This window comes from Mixophyes fleayi, chromosome 4, assembly GCF_038048845.1.
Source record: "Mixophyes fleayi isolate aMixFle1 chromosome 4, aMixFle1.hap1, whole genome shotgun sequence".
Classification (NCBI taxonomy): Eukaryota; Metazoa; Chordata; class Amphibia; order Anura; family Limnodynastidae; genus Mixophyes; species Mixophyes fleayi.
In genome coordinates, this window is record NC_134405.1 from 12,687,404 (window position 1) to 12,707,898 (window position 20,495).

Below are 20,495 nucleotides of genomic sequence, written 5' to 3' on the forward strand. Positions count from 1 at the left end.
AGGAGGACAATGAAGAGTGGAATTCTTGAGCTTTCAAGACCAAGGAAGCCAAGAAGAAAAAATTGTTTGATTGTTGTTCGGTTCAGCCTTAAGGTTATCTGATGGGACAAATGTAAAACATCAACACAATCTTCTCTCTCAACAACACAATTTGAATTTTGAATCTTCAACGTTATGAAAAGACTTAGAAAGAGACAACCTTCACATCAGCTGGTTGACATCGACATCCTCCCACAGACATTGCACTGTGTTTCTGAGAATTGTATTATCACGCGCCGGGTGTTCAGGCAGCGCACCTGACACCCGGCAGACTCACCTCTCATCGGCGCTCCGCTTCCCGCTGGGCGCCGCCATCTTGGATTCGGGTCTGCGCAAGCGCAGACTCGGCGATTATGCTAATTCCCCTGCTCTCTGCTGATTGGTCCTTCTCCCTGGCGGCAAGTTTAAAAGGCACCTCCTCTCTATCTTCAGTGCCTGTTCTTCGTGTTACCTCCTGGTGATTGAAGTGGCTTCCGGTTACTTTCCAGTTATTTACCTCCATTCTGGACTGCAGAGCTGACGCTCATCTTCGGACATCTCCACTACATTTGTCTTCAGAGCTGACGCTCATTCTCCTGAACTTTTACCACATAGTGGTCTGCAGAGCTGACGCTCACTCTACCAAACTCTCCGCCACATAGTGGCCTGCAGAGCTGACGCTCACTCTACGGAACTCTCCGCCACATAGTGGCCTGCAGAGCTGACGCTCATCTCCAGACATCTCCTCTACATTTGTCTTCAGAGCTGACGCTCATTCTCCTGAACTTTACACCACATAGTGGTTTACAGAGTTACACCGATCTGCATCATCTTCATTGCCATTACTTATTGTATTGATCATCCTTCCTACGGTACTACTGCCTGTAGTCTTCCCAGGGACTTTCGTACAGTGCTCTAGTAGGGACCACGACCTGCGAGGTAGACACAGCTAAGCCCATACCGCTTTGCGGCGGTTCCTGGTGAACACCGTCTCCTCGTTATACTCCGCGCCCTGTTGGAGTAGTGCCAAACTGTTAGAATCTCTTGGTTTCGCTACATCTGCCGAGTCTCCTCGTAAGAACCGTGACAGTAAGAACAGGCCCTAAAACATTGTCATTAACATGACGGAATCTAACGTGGAACCATCTGCTAAGGACATTCTTTAGCACTTGCTCAACCGAGTAGAGCAACAAGATGTGATCCAATGACAGCTATTACAGGGCTTCCAAAGTCTGGCGGCCCGCTTTGACTCACTGCAAGCAACTCCACCGGTTCAAGCGGCTAATCCGCCGGCACCTGCTCCTGCAGCTGCTTACAATTCGACTCTTCGGATTCCAACTCCTTCTAAATTCGATGGAGATCCTGCAACCTGCCGTGGTTTCTTGAACCAGTGTTCAATACAATTTGAACTCAAACCACAGAATTTCCCAACCCAGCGCTCTAAGGTGGCATACCTAATATCCTTACTTTCTGGTCAAGCCTTAGCCTGGGCCTCACCTCTCTGGGAACTTGATGACCCAATCCTGGCCGACAGTGCTGCCTTCATTGCCGCTTTTCGCAGGATTTTTGACGAACCAGGAAGGGTGACCTCAGCAGCGTCTAGCATTCTCCGCCTGCGTCAAGGTTCCCACTCCGTGGCTCAGTATGTTATTCAGTTTCAAACGTTGTCATCAGAATTACGTTGGAACAACGATGCGTTGGTAGCAACGTTCTGACAGGACCTATCTGACAAGATCAAGGACGCTTTAGCTTCCCAAGAACTCCCCACTACTTTAGATGCCATGATCTCGCTATGCAATCGCGTGAATCTACATTTCCGCGAACGATCTTCAGAGAAGGACTCCTCCCGGTGCAGTTCCACCAGACTCGCGCCTCGCTTCACTCATCCGGTGACAATGGAGAAACCCATGCAAATTGGGCGCTCTCAATTAACTCCAGAGGAACGTGACAGAAGACTAAGGAATAAGTTGTGCCTTTATTGTGCGGATCCGGATCATCTATTGAATGTCTGTCCCAAGAGGTCAGGAAATGCCAGACCCTAACCTGCTCCGGAGAGGTCAGATTAGGGCTTTCTAAAACCTCTCCCTCATTTGGAATTTCTAATGTCTGCTCCTTTCCTATTACCCTTCACGGTCCGCGTGGTCCCGTTCACACTTCTGCTATGTTGGACTCTGGAGCAGCCGGAAATTTTATCTCTTTCTCTTTAATTTCGCAGGTTTCTATACCAACTGTACCGCTGGAAATTCCTGTCTCTATTACGGCCATCGACGGCTCCCGTATAGCCAATGGTACAGTGAAAACCCGGACTGAACCCATCGTCCTCCAAATAGGAGCCTTACATCGTGAAGTGATTACCTTCCACGTGCTACCAGCTACTACTACCCCCGTCATTCTAGGTCTACCATGGCTCCAGCAGCACTCTACTCAACTTCACTGGTCTACCTCGCAGATTCTGTCCTGGGGTCTTACTTGTCTCCTGAAATGTTTGACTCAAGTCCAACCCCTTGGCTCCATTTCCACTTCCTCCAATACCAAGGTCTCCGTTCTGCCCAAACAATATCACTCCCTTTTAGACGTATTTGATAAAGTTCGCTCGGAGCATCTGGCACCCCATCGCTCATGAGACTGTCCTATCGAACTGCAGCCGGGTAAAATACCTCCTCGGGGCCGAGTGTACCCCCTCTCCATACCCGAGACCTCTTCCATGTCAGAATATGTTAAAGAAAACCTATCCCGAGGCTTTATCAGACCCTCCTCATCACCGGCGGGAGCGGGGCTTTTCTTTGTTAAAAAAAAGATGGATCGTTAAGACCTTGCATCGATTACCGTGGTTTAAATGCCATTACGATCAAAAACCGATACCCCATTCCGCTTATCACCGAACTGTTTGATCGTATCAAAGGAGCGAGGATCTTCATCAAACTAGATCTGCAGGGAGCATATAATCTCATCAGGATTAGAGCAGGAGACGAATGGAAGACGGCTTTTAATACCCGCGATGGGCATTACGAATATCTGGTAATGCCCTTTGGTCTGTGCAACGCCCCCGCCGTCTTTCAGAGTTTTATCAATGAAATATTTAGAGATCTACTATACCTCTATGTCGTGGTTTATCTAGATGATATCTTGGTGTTCTCTCCTGACATCACCTCGCAACGTAGGCATGTAAGGAGGATCTTTCCAGATTATGACACCATCAACTCTTTTGTAAACTGGAGAAGTGTGTCTTCGAGCTCCCTCAAATGCCATTCCTGGGTTACATCGTATCCGGATCCGGGCTACAAATGGACCCAAACAAAGTCAAAGCAATTTTAGAATGGCCTCTTCCCCTTGGGCTGAAACCTATTCAGCGAATCCTTGGATTCGCCAACTACTATAGGTGCTTCATCCAGTGCTACTCTACCATCGTGGCACCTATTGTGGCTCTAAATCGAAAGGGTTCCAACCCTTAATCGTGGTCTTCAGCTCCTGTCGATACCTTTGACTTCTTGAAACAAGCTTTTGTCTCTGCACCTATTCTCCAACAACCGGATGTCTCCTCTCCGTTCTTTCTAGAGATCGACGCCTCCAATGTGGGCATCGGGGCTGTTCTCTCACAGAAATCTCCTCTGGCCCAATTCCATCCGTGTGCCTTTTTCTCTAGAAAATTTCTCCCGGCTGAGAAGAATTACACCATAGGAGATAAAGAGTTGTTGGCAATCAAAGCAGCACTAGCTGAATGGCGATATCTTCTCGAGGCAGCACTGCATCCAGTGACTATCTTCACAAACCACAAAAACTTACTCTACCTCCAAACCGCTCAGTGCTTGAATCCCAGACAAGCACGCTGGTCATTATTCTTTTCTCGCTTCGAACTTCGCATTACTTTTAAACCTGGCATTAGGAATAAAAGAGCTGATGCTCTTTCTCGTGCATTTCCCACTCATGAAGGCACAGAGGAGGATTCTGTTCATCCCATTCTAGACCCTAAATGCCTAGTCTTCGCAACTCAACTCAAATCCTCTAAACCTCCACCTGGGAAAAGTTTTGTCTCTCCTAGTCTTCGCCACAAGCTGCTGAAACATTATCACTCCACCGTCTTCGCTGGACATACCGGTTCCCGCAAAACCATTGAATTAATCTCCAGGAACTATTGGTGGCCCAGTCTTCATACGGACATTAAGTACTTCGTCTCCTCCTGTAATGTTTGTTCTCAGAACAAATCCACACATCAGTCCCCTGCAGGCTTACTACTTCCATTGCCCATACCTTGTGAACCATGGACCCATATAAGCATGGATTTTATTACCGATCTCCCACCTAGTAAAAATTGTACTGTCATATGGGTGGTAGTGGATCGATTTTCTAAAATGTCCCATTTCACGGCACTTCCGGGTCTTCCATCCTCTCCAGTCCTGGTGGTCCACTTTGTCAAGGAGATATTCTGCCTACATGGTTGTCCGCTCAACATAGTTTCCGATCGAGGTGTCCAATTCGTTTCAAAATTTTGGAGATCCCTCTGCAAATTATTGGGTATCAAATTGAGTTTATCATCTGGATATCATCCTCAATCGAATGGACAGACCGAAAGGGTGAACCAGGATCTGGACACTTACCTCAGGATGTTCTCTTCTGCCAACCAGGACAACTGGGTTGATCTTCTACCGTGGGCGGAGTTTGCCCACAATAATGCCTTCCACGAGTCCTCTTCTAAATCTCCTTTCTTAGTGGTCTATGGACATCATCCGTCCCTTTCTGAATTTGAGTCCCTCCCACCCACCCAGTTGCCTGCAGCCAATTCTCTATATAACAAATTCCTCACCATTTGGAGACAAGTAAGGTCTTGCCTTAAGAAAACTTCTACACGCTACAAACTGGCCGCGGATAAAAAAACGTAGATTTTTTTTTCCCCATCTTCAAGGTCGGTGATAGAGTGTGGCTCTCCACCAAAAATATATGCCTCAGAGTCCCCTGCATGAAATTGGCTCTGCGATTTATTGGCCCATACAGCATCTCTGAAGTTATTAACCCAGTTTGCTTTAAATTACGATTACCAGCATCTCTTCGCATTGTTAACTCTTTCCATGTGTCTTTATTAAAACCTCTGAAGATTAATCAATTTACTTCGGTAGCTCCTTCCACCACTCCTGGAGTCCATCAAGAGGAGGAGTTCGAACTCAAACAAATCTTGGACTCGAAAAATTGTAAAGGCGGTTTGAAATACCTCGTTGATTGGAAGGGCTTCGGCCCCGAAGAGCGCTCTTGGGTTCGTGCCTCCGACATCCATGCTCCCTACCTGCTGGATAAATTCCACAAGAAGTTTCCTTTGAAACCTTGCAGTAGACGTGCAGAGTAACACGGCTGAGTCACACGGTGTAACAGAATTAGAAATAGTAGGAACAACATTTGCGGGAACATACTGAGAATTTAACCGTCCAAGATAAGTAACTACTAAAACATTTGTGGGAATATTTTCAGGCACTTCCATTTCTCCCACAGAAATAGTCTTCTCAACAATTATGTCCTCTTTAAAATCAGCCTCCTCCTGTAGCAAATTCTGTGCAGCATCTGGTAGTATGCTGCTAGCATCATCAGCTTCCCCCAGCAGAGTAAATGGGGCGATTGATGCTCCCGCTTGTGAAAGAAGCTGCAGCAGGCACTGCCTTTCATCAGTCACACGGCGACACTGATCTTGCCAGAATGGGGTATGAAGCCCACCCCAGAAATATACCTCTTCTTGAGCATACTCAAAACACTCCTCTAGGCAGTCCAGGTATTCCACAAGACTCATCTTGTAGCGCGGAATAAGAACCATTATGCGATACTCGCTAAAAGGATGGATTGGGCTGTCCTGCTCCCAGAGGAGGTGTTCAATGATCTCCCCGCGTGTCTTGTTGTGGCAGGAGAAACCTCGCAGCTGACCTTCTTCAATTAGCTCTGCCATACTCATCATGTTAAGTGGATCCTTTAGATCTATGATAATGTACCCACTTGGATCCTCTGGTTCAGTGACAATATCCACACCTTGATCCTCTGGTTCTGTCTTGGTCCCCAGCTCAGGTTCCATATCACATGGCTTCTTTGCATCATTCTATAATAATGCGCAAACCAGCTCCTTTTTAGTTTTATCTATCCAGTCGAGACCTCGCTGCTCACACAGGGCAATTAAAACTTCTTTTGCTTTTTTCTTGTAAGCAGCTGCCATCCTTGCAGTTACTTTGCAAAATAAAAGATAGAAAAGAAAAACAAGAGAGAAGGGGAGGGAACTGCTTTGCACGTATGTCTTCAAAAATTATAGCCCTGAGCTTTGTCCTTGTAAAACTATTGTATTCCTCGCAAGGTTACAATCACTTTATAAGTGCAAGGGTTAATTGCTTAAACCATGCACTTAATACTCTAAGAAATTAAATCATCCCACCGCTATGCCACCAATTTGTCACGAATACGCTCCCAGCTGCCGTGACTTTGGGGTGTTTGCTGTATGAGGTCACACACGATTTCAGCCCGCAGTCTCTCTCACCTATCACAGAGGTTCTAGACCTACGGAATCGCCCCCAACACAGTGCTCTCACACCCCCCAGACACTTTAGGTTCAGCCACCACCTATTGGGTACGGACAATAGGACCCCAATACACACCTCCAGACTGTTACACAAATGTAAATACAAGCACACACAGCTTGTTAATCAAATGTATCAACAAATCACACACTGGCATTCCAAGGGTTAACCTGGTCGAGCAATCTCTCTTCTACACAGGCAATGGATTCTTTAGAGTATCAAAGACGCAACTTATTAAATTATAGATTTAATATACAAAAGGTACAGGGCTAACAGAGAACAAAAATAATGAATAACAATTGATAAATTTGACACAACAAGCAAAAACAGTTTAAAATAAAAAGGATTACATTCAGATTTGCACTTACATGAATTGCATTCTGGCCAATGGGAATTGGCTAAGAAGATGGACAGCTGATCAATGTAACTTGATTTCCCTAAAAGTCTGACAGTTTTTTCCTTCAGAACACAGATTTTTAAGCAAACTCAAATGGGACGGCATTCACAGGGGCAGTGTGAATGCTAATGTGGGGGAGGAAATGTCCCCTGGGTGTCACCTCAGGTTTGTTCAAACTATTCCTAAATTTTGACCGGTCTTAGCTTTACTCAGATACCTCCCAGAGACATAACTTTCCCTTCAATAAACCAATAACAATTTCCCGCACATTTAAATTCCAAATATAATGAGATTACAACAATATCCAATCTCATCATGAAATACCTGTGCCTATGGCTGTTTCCTGTGTAGTTGGTATTTATGTTTCAAGACCCTTGTGTGGTTTTTGCCCCTCAGTACAGAGTGGCATCCAGATTTCCCAAAATGTGAACGATGTAGACATTTTCCTTTGAAACCCATATTTCCATATATCTTTATAGGCAGTCTTCAAACGCTATCTTTGTCTACAAGGATCTCACCTAGGCATATGGTTCTCCAATTTACACCCAGGGGTTAGTGTGTGTTTACACTACCTATTGAAAGGAAGTCAATTAGCTAGAGATATACATGATCAAATACAATGGATATCTGTGATCTGCATATCTTAAGCTGGTCTCTGCACAAAGGGTTTACCTAACTCAATTACATCCTCCTGGGCTCATTTGGTAACACATTTATCTGAGTTGAAGATCAGGTTAATTTAGGTATTCATGCAAAGGTGTATTTGGGCCCTGACATTCAATATTCTATTTCAGCATCTCAGATTTATGCTCTCATCTTGACAGTCACGTTTTTTTCTTTATATCTTACTTATTGTGTCTGGCTGAGCTGGAGAATCCTGGACACTGGTAAACCCCTATGCTGGGGATTATAATGGAAACACTGTTGTCTTATACACTATCTACACATATGTACTGAATAATACCCACATTACTTCACTAATACTGGAAACTTAGCTCCCTGCTCCCAGCCTACATGGTATTGACTGGAATCATCTATAGATCCACGTCTCCATGTATGGAATAGCACGGTCCACTATAATGTGATGTCACCACAGCAGCACTTTGCTGTCCCACACATCTCGGTCCTTGGCTTTAAATATAACCAGGTCACCTTCTGTATGGAGTTCTGTATGTTCTCCCTGTGTTATTGTAGGTTTCCTCCAGGTGCTCCAGTTATCTCCCACAGTCTAATTATTTACTGGTAGGTTATTTTGCTTTTGACGGAATCCCTCACTTTGTGTGTGTTTGTGGGGTACAGAATGTAGACTACAAGCTGCACTGTGGCAGTGACTGCTGTGACTGATTACAAAGTCTCTATTCCTCTTCCCTATAAATCACTATGAATTTTGCCTTTCTTTTGCTTGCATTTTACTTACGTATAAGAGCTCGTTCCCACATATGTGCTGGAAAAGGGATAAAAATGGGTGAAACCTGTGTTGCACCTTTGCCAATGCAATCCAGTTATCACATGAGAAATAGGTCATCAGAAGTTTAAAAGTTTTATACAGTAGGAATTGTACCTATCGCTTATTTTAATATGGTTTTGAAGCATTTGTTAAGCTGTGAATGTGTAAAATAAAAGTGTGAACGAGTCCTTAAAATACATATTCTATCAATATGTTATTGATATTTCATATGATGTTTAATTGTATTTTGTTAAAAAAATCATCTAGTAAATGTACATTGCTTTTTTCAGTGTAAAATTGTTGAATTATGTTGAATGTAAATTTACATATTCACAGATATTTTGTTGGGAGAGCAGTAAGAACACTGTATGCAGAGAAACTAACCATATTATTCTGAAGATCCTGAAGATCCATAGAATGTTCTTTTGAACTGCAATTCATCTTATGAAGGTGGTCTGGTAAATGGCTTTGGTGTTTGATCATCAATGCAACAAAACTTCTTGCAATCTTCAGCCTTAGCAAATTGAAACAAAATGTAAAACTAATCAAACACGAACAAAGTAACCTGTTAAACAGTCAAGAAGCCTCACATAAAATACTATAGCAGGCTCCTATAAGACTTCCAAGTGCCTGTGTGTGGGGATTAAAGGAAGATTGATAGGGGAAACAGACCATGCACCTTTGGGATATTGAACCAGCTCTTTGTAGATTTGCAATAACTTGAGTCTGTTCCAATACAATTCTCAAGCTTGCCATCTTAGAATAAACTTTTGTGATTTATTTCATTATTATACATTATTATTTTAGAGAGGGAAAAAGTTTCAGAGATTTTTTAAACCTGATTGAAGCTTCTTAGAGATGAGTGAAGTGAAAATTTGGTTTGATAGTGGAAGAGGCCTTGTCACAGAGGTGCATGGTTTCTTGTTTTGCCAAGCCTTATCCATAGGATCAGGATGCAACAAATAACACTATAGTCTGGTACAGACAACGTACAGCGTATAATGGAAACACCTTACCAGTATCCTAGCCACTCTTGGGGACTGCTGTCTATCCATTCAAGCTTCTCCACCTCTCACCTTTGAGGCTACCAACAAGGCAGTGATCCTGAGTCACTTCGCTTTCGGCGTATGCACAGCTCCTCAAGACCTGGAGAGGTAGTTCAGGGCAAAGGCAGTACTCCAGGGACCGATTGTCCCTTTCCTGTCAGGGCAACGACCGAGGCCTCAACACCAGCCTGACTTCAGCTATCACTGGGTAATGAGTGCCAGTTTGCTGTTCTCTAGAGTTGGTATTTAAAGGCAGAAATTACCTTCCTTGGAGTTCCAGGACCTGCCTGATTGGTCCTTTTCTGTGTTTACCTTTTCACAGATAGCAGATGATTTGCTCTTGATACAATTAAGGACAGGTATTGTTCTGTGGCTATACAGCAGAAGTTGTTTAAACAAGTAAGGTTACAATCTAGAGTCATTACATTTAAATATATAATGTAGTCATCTAACTTTTGAACTTTTCCCTATGCTAGCACACCCAGACACACAGCTAAACAAAAACAAGAAACACCCTGAAGTGATGTACATTCTGGTGGACAATTATCATTTTGCCAAGGCTGAGACAATGGACTTATTTGCAAGATAAGAAATCCATGCTAGCCGACATTTTAACTACTTGCAAATAGAATACTTACAAGTTTAAATATGACTGACAAATATGGGGAACCAGAGTGCTAGAAAAAGTATATGTTTTTATAGACCACAGTTTGTAAGAAACAAGGTGCAGACTGGTTGAGGTGATATTAATACCTCGTTTCACCACACCTAGCCAGGACTTTGACTGGGGGGGGCCTGTTCTTCCCCTTCCACTGAATGGATTTGGAAAATATCTATATATATATATATAAAATAAGTAGTTTGTTGCTTTGTTTGTTGGTGAATATCTTTGACACTCCTGCACCAATTGAGATGAAATCAGCGCAAGGTGGTCCAGTTGGATCCCGGACAGCTTTTAAGGGAGTTAGGGTCCAAAAACGACACGGGGCAGCCACCTAATGGGCGCTTTGGAAGAGTTTCTAAGGTGCTGACTATTTTTAAAATGTTCACAGGTACATTTTACTCATTGTTATCTTAATAACTTGAAGATGTAAACATGGACAACATCGGATACTTCAGCTGGTATATATATATATATATATATATATATATATATAAAAGTGAAGTATCCAATGTTACCAGAGTATAAATATATATGTATATATATATATATATATATATATATATATGTATATATATATATATATATATATATATATATATATATATATAAGAAGACGTTTGTTTGTTTGTTTTTTTGTTTGTAGGCGATTTTCTTTAACACCCATGCACCGATTGGTATGAAACCAATGCAAAGTGGTCCAGTTGGATCCTAGCCAGGTTTTGAGGGGGTTAAGGTCCTGGTTGGATCTCCCTTTGGTGTATGCTGGGCAGAACTTTGATTCAGAGGGCCTGTTCTGAGCCTTCCACTGGATGGATTTGGACAAAAACATCACAGACTGGTAACATTGGATCCCAGAAGACAATCTAGGGGGTTGAAGTCCCGGTCAGACCAGCCATTGCACATGTATGCTGGCCAGAACTTTGACTCGGGAGACTGTTCTGGGCCTTTCACTGGCTGGATTTGGATAACTTCCACAGTATATCTATACAAAAGAAGTTTGTTTGTTGATGAATATCTTCAACACCCCTGCACCAATTGAAATTAAACTAACGTGAAGTGGACCAGGTTGATCCTGGCCAGGTTTTAGGAGTATTTAGGCTCCAGTCAGACCTCCAGTTGGTGTACGTTGGGCAGAACTTTGACCCAGGGAGCCTGTTCTGAGCCTTCCACTGGATGGATTTGGACAAAAAGTCCATGTGATGGAAGACCCAGAACAGGCTCCCCAGTTCAAATTTTTTGCCAGCATAAATCTATGGGAGTTCCAACTTTGACCACAGCCCCCTAATATGTCTTCTGCCATCCAATTTTACCAGTCTGTGAAGTTTTGGTCAAAACTCATCCAATGGAAGGCTAAGAATAGGCTCCTCGGGTTAAAGTTCTGCCAAGCCTACACCAACAGGAGGTCCAACCGGGACCCTAAGCCCCATAAAACCTGGCCAGGATCCAACTGGACCACCATGCGTTGGTTTCATCCCAATCGGTGCAGGGGTGTCGAAAATATTCGTCAACAAACAAACTTTTTCTTTTTTATATATATATATATATACACATATATATATATATATATATATATATATATATATATATAGATATATATAGTTTAGCTGGCTTAGGAGAACAGGTGCCATCTCCTTGGGCAGATGGAAGTGTACACCAGCTATGAAATCACACAAGTCCAAGGTTTTGGTACAACTGGCTGCAGCCAGTTTTATTAAGCAGCAAAAATTAAACACAAACTTTAAAATAAACACAAGTCATTCCTGACTGTCAAACAACAAAAGAAAACATTAGAAGTTCCAGATATATCATTTACACTGAAAAATTTTCAGGCTTTCTCTTACAGAGCCTTTGCAGTCCCTCCCCACAGGCAGAGCAGAGAGGATGTCTAGTCTAATTGCTTTTTATCACCCTTCCACAGGTGCAAGTGCTAATCAGCCTATCTTTAGGCCGGAGGCCAAAAAGACCCAAAATGGGCTTAATGAATGGAGTCCGCTCTCACTCTCCATCCATAGCCCCAGGAACCCTTTACCAGTTATTACCAAAGTCCAAAAGTCCTTAGCAAGCCATTTAAACACAGACACACATATTCCTGGAGTTTTTAAAACATGTAAACCAGAAACTTCGGACAAACAAATCTGCCCAAAAACACTATCCAGTGTTTTTGTCACTATATGTATAGTGTCAAAAACATGCACTTCTCCTGCCCCACCCCTCCGCTTTGCCTTATACTGGCTCCCCTTCAACTACAGAATCCTTTTCAGACTCCTCACCTTCAAGGCCCTCTCCCACTCCACTGAGCCATATATATCCAACCTCCTCTCTATTCACACTCCATCACGTTCCCTGCGGTCTGCCAATGACCGTCTCCTCTCCTCCACTCTGATCACTTCATTCCACACCAGAATTAAAGATTTTTCCCGGGCTGTCCCCCTCCACTGGAATGACCTCCCATGCTCTATCCGACTGTCCCCTAATATGTGCACCTTCAAACGGGAACTTAAAACTTCTCTGTTCCTCAAAGCCTACCAGCCGTCCACCTAACCATCTCCATGCTTGATCTCCTCACATCCCTCTTATCCTCTCCATGTACTTACTTCTCTTGCACTTGATCCACTCAGCTGACTCTCCCTTGTGCCTGCAGTCTGTTTTCGCTCCCTTTAGTATTTAAGCTATAATGAGTAGGGCTCGCTTACCTTCTGTCTCTATACCATTTATTTTCCTCCAGTTTCACTGTACAGTACTAGCTATGAATGGAGCTATTGGATTCTTGGGGGAAAATGTATCCAGCTGTGATTTTCCGGTGGGTTTGAAAAGTGGAGATGTTGCCTATAGCAACCAATCACATTCTAGCTATCATTTTGTAGCATGTACTAAATAAATGATAGCTAGAAACTGATTGATATATTTACCCCTTGGTTTTACCCGTTAATTGTTCTGTACTGTTTTACCCTGTATGGTCAACTGTTTGTATTCTGTACGGAGCTGCGGAAATCTTGTGGCGCCCTATAAATAAAAGATAATAATAATATATACACTTAATAATAATTCATCTCTCGATCTCTTTCTCTTTCTCTCTATCGCACTCTATGAAAAGAACAAATATTATCACTTTAATCTGTATTATATTTAATAATAGAAGAAAAAAATACAAGAGCAGGTAGAAAATACACAATTTTCAAATCGACTCTCTAGAACATAGGTTCTCACCCTGTGGTGCATGTATGTACCTCAAGGGGCACATCAGGCAGAATCAAGGAATACTGTTTGTTAAATAGAAGTCACACTACCATCATTTACATGGTAAAAAAATAAAAAAACATATGCAAAACTGTTTTTACAATGAGGGGTTTGGTATAAACTTGCTCTTAGGGGGGGGTACTTTGTTTTAATATAAAATATATTAAGAGTACTTCATATAAACAAAACCACTTTGTTAACCAAACAGAGAGAACCCCACTCAAGAAATCAAGAACCTGTTTAATTATCTGCTCAGTCCACCTCATTTTAGGACTGCAACATTGTACTTTGTACCAGATATGCTTATTGATAAATGCCCAGTGTCTATATTATAAACCCATGTACAAGTAGATTTTTGATTCCCTTAACGTGTTCGTCCATTTTCTTCTTCAGAGTAGTCCTCATTTCTTGGTTCTTCAGGCTGTAGATAACTGGATTAAATAATGGAGTAACCACTGTATACAGTAGAGATAATATCTTTTTAATGCTGGATGATTGTCCTCTGGATGAAGATACATAAACAGTAATTAGAGTTCCATAATACGTACACACCACAGCAAGGTGGGAGCTACAGGTGGAGAAGGCTTTCTGTCTTCCGCTATCAGATGATATTTTACGTATAGAAATTGCAATGCAGACATAGGTTGATATGATGAACAGTGTTTCTACAACAGTTTCAGTAGCAGCAATACTAAATACTGCCATTTCCAAAATGGATGTATCAGAGCATGAAAGCTTAACAATAGGAGCAAAATCACAGAAAAAGTGGTCAATAACATTGGGTCCACAGAAATAAAGGTTAGACATCAGGATGACAATGATAAGTGCTATCATGAAGCCTAATGCCCAACACCACCCAACTAGATGGAAACACAATGAGGAATTCATTGTGGTAGAATAATGCAAAGGTTTACAGATGGCCAAATATCTGTCATAAGACATCACAGTGAAAGAGAAGACATTCTGTAATTGAAGCTACAGCAAAGTTATGAAACTGAATGATACAGCTGGAAACAGAAATGGTGCCACCACTACTCAGTATTACATGAAGCATGATTGGAGCAATGCTTGTGGTTAAAGCCACATCACATATGGACAGATGACTGAGAAATAAGTACATGGGGGAATGAAGTTGACTATTGGAAGAAACCAATATGATGATTAGAAGATTACCAGCTAAGGTGGCTCCATAGATAATGAGGAGGAACATGAAGAGTGGAATCCTTGAGCTATGAAGATCCAGGAACCCATGAAGAAAGAAATATTTGATTGCTGTTTGGTTCAGCATTAATGTCATCTGATAAGATAAATGTAAGTAAACAATATTGTCTACTACTGCCAATAATACAATTTGAATGTTGAATTTGTTAGGTTATTAATAATCTTAATAATATTGTAATTTCAGCTAAGTTGACATCACAATAAGATCACAAACATTGGCTTATGTTTTAAAGCTATGTATCCACATATATGTTTCATAATTACCAACAGAGGGAGAAATAGAGTTCCCAAAATGATGAATATTAGTCCAATTATCCTTATAACAATTTGCTTAGCTGTTCTACTGTGTTAAATAGGTAAGTGAAAAAAGATTTTTTGGGGGGGCGGAAAAGATGCTTTGTCTGTATAATACTAATATTATTATTACTGTTATTAACATTTATTTATATAGCCATCATACCCCTGTATTATATCTGTATAATGTGCCATGTTAATTCGTAGGTTTATATTTACTAAACTGCAAGTTTAAAAAGTGGAGATGTTGCCTATAGCAACCAATCAGATTCTAGTTATCATTTATTTAGTACAACTGCGGATTCTACAAAATGACAGCTACATTGTGATTGGTCGCTATAGGCAACCTCTCCAATTTTTCAAACCTGCAGTTTACTAAATATACCCCTGGAAATGGTGCAAATTACTTATATTTAACTGGATTTTAAAGTAGTTTTGAAGCATTTCTGAATGTGTAATAGCATAAAAAAAAAGTGAACAAGTCCTTGTTACATTTTGCTGATGTTTAATGTGTATTTTGCAAAGCTTTTATTAACTTTTGTCATCTAGTAATTTGCAGATTTTCACCATTGTAAAGTTACATATTCACAAATTAAATTATTTTTTGGAAGAAAGCATTAAATTCTCCATCACATTTTATTATTAACATAGTTAAAATAGGAAAAGAAGAAGGAGAAGGACAGTAACTAACCATATGGTTCTGAAGAGCCTTAGATTGGTTTTATGAACTGTAATCCATCCTAGTGGTCGTGTCCCAGGTTTCGGTTGTTGTCCATAAATGCAACAAAACTGAAATTCTTGCAGTCTTCAATAGTAAGAAATATGGACAAAATGTTAAAGTAATTTGACAAAAACAAAGTAACTTGTACAGCTGTCGATCAGCCACACCGAAAATATTTGAGTAGGCTTTTATAAGACATGTCTATGTGTGGGGATTAAAATGAGACTGCTATGGGAAATAGATCATGTACAATTGGGATAACGAACCAAGTAATTGTAGATTTATAATAACGTTAGTTTTTTCTCAATTACTAAAATTTGCTATTTTAACATAAAGTTTTGTCATTTATTTCATCATTCTAATTTTCCATATTTTTAAAGATTAGTAAAGTTTTAGAAAAGTTTTTAAAGATGAGTTAAGCTTTTGAGAGGCCATTTCGAGTTGTGAAGTGTGATTCAAGTTTTGACTCTTTGATTCTTCTTTTCCATTCAACGGGTGTATTTGTAAACCTGCGTCTCATTCAACTATTATGAGTATAGTTAATATAGCGATTGATTTATTCTGCTAAGTGCTGTTTTTGGGTAGGACAGGGAACATGTATGCTACCCCAGTATGTAGCGATACTGGTGGTATTATCTGAAGCCCAATAGCCGAGTAGATATCCAGGGAGTAGTCAAACGTTTGCTGGGTCGGTACACAAGCAGGTAATCAAAGATGCAAAGTAGAGTAGCAAGTAGCAGGAGCTGAGCAAACAGAATACGCAAGCACATGTCTGAACCAGGAAGTGCCATTTATAGGCCCAAACAGGAAACAAAAACCAAGATGTTTTCTCTTCGATGCCAAACTGGCCATCTTGGATAAGGGCAAATCTAAGGGCAAGTTTGTAAATACAGAGACCTCTAGTGGTTGGAGGTGCAAATGTCAAAGTAATTCCTTACACAGTGAGTTTCAGAAAACGGTTGAATTCTGTATTCAGTGTACATGAACACTAGTTCTCAAACTCAATCGCAAACTTCCTCATGGCCATGGGATAAGGTGTGAGGGCAGCCAGTGCAAAGACCCACCTGCTTGATATTCTTTTGTAATTTGCAGGTGTTAGGGCATTATCTCAGGGTAATATAAAACCACTAGAACCTTCGTCACAAGGTCTTTGCCTATAGCAGCTCCCTTTCCAAAGGAAGCAATATGCTTGAAAAGCACTCGGTTGCCCCTGGGTCTTAACTTCTGGTAGTAGAAGTTTATAAAGCACAATATTGTTGGTGGGTGGACAAGATATGGAAAGAGGTTGCAGACAATCATAAGAGTAGCAGGAAAAGTGCAAAATACAGGACTAAGATCAGGGCAGGCTGAGTTCAAACGAGTGACTGAGGAACACAGGATGTTATGGACACAATAATAGAAATCATATGTAACTGCAATGAACCTTGTACCATGTAAGACTCTCGCACCAATATACATGTAATTGTAAGTACACAGGGGATGCGGTCGCAAGGTTGACACTTTATTTATTATGCATCGTGTTTCTGCTGTGATGTTATATGGGAATTATGGTATATTCAGCTGTAGAGCCTGATCCATCAAGGTATGTATTCTGAGCGCAGCCTGCGCGTTGTTGCTTTTTAAAGTCTGCAAATGGGCTTTGTGTGCTTCCAAATTCAACAAGGAGTGGGTCTGAAGATACGTGTGCAGATGAATCGGGGGTGAGGCTGCACTTTCCTCTGCTCTACTACACAGGAGAGCTGCAGGATACGTACCGGTCAGCTCCTGCAGTGCCGGCGGGGTCGGGTTATTTTTATTATATTGTGACTTTGCCATTGTGCTTCCATCCTGGGACTTTGCCTTGTCACCTGCTCGACTAATGTTAACCCACCTGGTTAAGATGACATTACCTGTTAAAGACTGTAGCATTCCATTGCTATGCATTGTTACAAGTATCATTGTATCTTCATCTGTCATCATTTTGAGTGATCTAAGAACCCCTTATCCTTACAGTGATCAAAAGACAAGTGGAGGTCTGGCTGCTTCCAAGAGAATAATTTAGTAGCACAGGCTGCGGTCAGGGCTGGCAGAGTTCAATGCAAAATCTGGTTAACTGGCCAAGGTCAGGGCAGGAAGAGATTAATAGCAAATCCAGAAAACAGGCAATGGTATGGGAGAGGCCATCTAACATTACACCTTTAAGGCAGGGTCAAAGGATCCCAATACAAGGGTTTTGAGGGTACCTCTTGTGAAAGTTTGTTTTAACTTATCCACATGGACCTTATCCCTTCCAATGACCAGCTAATGAACTTGTCGTTGAACTTTTTTGCTTTTAGAATCTTTTCCACCACAAACTACATTCGCCCATCAACTAATACTAGAGACGGTCTGACAGTGGAACTGGGCATGAATATTTTAGTTGATGTATCGGCTTAAATAGCAAACAATGAAAATTTCTTGGAATCCTTAAAGAATCAGTCAGATCCAGTTGAAAAACATACACAACTTATTCTCTGAATAATCCTAAACAGACTAAATTTATTTGACTGATGGCTGTTTGAGCCTAAACATTTTGGTAGACAGCCACTCCTTGCACCCAACATAAAAAAAAAATGGCTGAGTGGATGCACGATACTATTGGATTAGTTGATTAGTCCATCCAAGTCACAAGTACCAATATTCCAATAGACTGATATGCATATACTTAGTTGCATAGACATGTATAAGTATTATAAGGTTTTACTTCAATATTCTGGTACCAGTTTACCTGTCAGAGTGCTCTTTCCACATTGTTTTAATTAATCTGCTGGTGATTTCAGGTATTTGCAACTCCCGGCTGGGTACTTTCTGCTGATTTCTGTAACTATTAAATCAGATGACGCACTTCTTCCAATCCGCTTGGACTTTGTCCTTAGTACGATCTGTTATATAAAGGCCAATTGGATGGAACTTCTCAGCCCACCTTATTTATTTTTTATTCCATCTGATATTCAGATATTCATAAGAAAAGGTGATGGGATGGAAACAATTCGCACCTTAATTGTCTTCTCTACTATATAAATAAACTTAATTATCCCTGTTCAGTTCCTCTAAGACATATATAATAAACTATGTTTTTTTTACATAAGCAACTCATTAATATCCTAATCTTTAGATGTTATAGAATATGAATGAACTCACGGTTTCTAGAAAAAGATCTGTTAATGCATTCATTTTATTCTTAAAAATAACAACGCCAATAAATATTATCCCAACTTCCCCTAAACATCTATATTATTTATCAGACATGCATAAACATACACAAATAGAGGAGAGAAGGAGACACAGTATTACAGACAGCATCTAGAAAGAGCGTCAGCCTTCAGATTCTCAGAGCAAGTGATGGTGAAACTGAATCTAGAAAAGAAAAAGGTCCATAGAGCCTTGTCTTGGATTTAGCCTCTTTGCTGTTTCAATGTATTGTAAGTTTTTATGTCCCGTATAAACGGTAATTGTGTATTTAGCTCCTTAAAATCAATGTCTCCACTCTTCAAAATCCTACTTAATGGTCAACAATTCTCTATTTCCCACACCATAATTCATCTCAGGAGAGGAGAATTTCTGGTAAAGGATAGCACATGGATGCAATTTTATGTTTACAAGGATTGTAGATTGTGGAGGTCAAAAGGTTGATCAAGACTAGGATGACTGAGCACTGGTGCTGTACAAAAGTCTTTTCAGAGTCATTACAGCTTCTGTGGCTTCCTCTGACCAATTTGATGGATCTGCCCATTTACGGGTCATGGCAAAGACAGGGGCAGCAATAATAGAAAAGGATCAGATAAATCTTGTATAATAATTAGAGAAGACAAGGAACCTCTGTAAGTAGTATAAATTAGTGGGTTTAAACCAGTCTTGGATTGTCTGGACTTTGGCCTAATCCATGGTAAACCCCTGGCCATAAATTATGTACCTCAAGAATGAGATCTGAAGCACCTCAAACTCCCACGTATCAAGCTTTGCAAACAATTCGCTTTCTCTTAATTTCTGAAGAACTAACTGGACATATTGCTGATGCTGAGAAGTGAAATATGATGAATATGGATGCTACCGAAATAGACTACAACGAACTTTGCAAGAAATTCTCTTAGGGTGTTAATAAACAGATCATGGAACACAACTCGGACATTGCTTAGCCTGAAGGGCATCAATAGGTACTTGTAATGCCCTATATGAGTATTGTAGGCGTTTTTCCATTCGTCTCCTTGAAGGATTTGTATTAGAGGGTACACCCCTTTTACATTTATATCAACCTCTGTAGTCTGCGCACCGTCTCAATCTCCATCTTTTTAGCCACTGTGAAGATGCCGGGGGTATATGGCCCAATGCTACCCACTTCACGCTGGCTGGCCACCCACGGGTGCCTTCCTATGCCAGGTAGACACTGGGCTGTGATCTGCTCTCTTGTTCCTAGAGCTCACAGCCATTTTACTTCCAGGGACCACCTCACTGTGATTTCCCCTCTTTGAGACACGGTTCCATCTTCCGCTCTCCTCTGGCGGGGTGCGCTTCTCCTTATCGACTCGGCACTTAGGCGGCATCTTCCCTCGCCTAAAGCCCACAACGCTTTTCGTGACACGTTCTGCCTTAAAGCCTTTAGGAGTAAGTTCAGGATAATGTGGTAACTGGTTTCTAGTGCTAACTGCTTTGCAGAGCCCTGGAATGTATCACGATACAGTTCCCCTGCAGCTCTACCCAGAGAGGACCTGGGACTGAGTGACCCCACTGCTTGACACCAAAAATGTGAAGATGCCGGGTGTATATGGCCCAATGCTACCCACTTCACGCTGGCTGGCCACCCACGGGTCCCTTCCTATGCCAGGAAAGTCTGCCCCGTACCTTCTAGGATTCATATGGTCACTCAGGCAAAATGCAGTCATAAAAATACAACAG

At 41.4% G+C, this 20,495-nt stretch overlaps 1 pseudogene; it reads right to left on the reverse strand.

Moving 5' to 3' along the window:
- Positions 1-13,672: 13,672 nt before the first annotated feature.
- On the reverse strand, positions 13,673-14,645 carry LOC142150410 (olfactory receptor 5P56-like; annotated as a pseudogene).
- Positions 14,646-20,495: the final 5,850 nt, after the last annotated feature.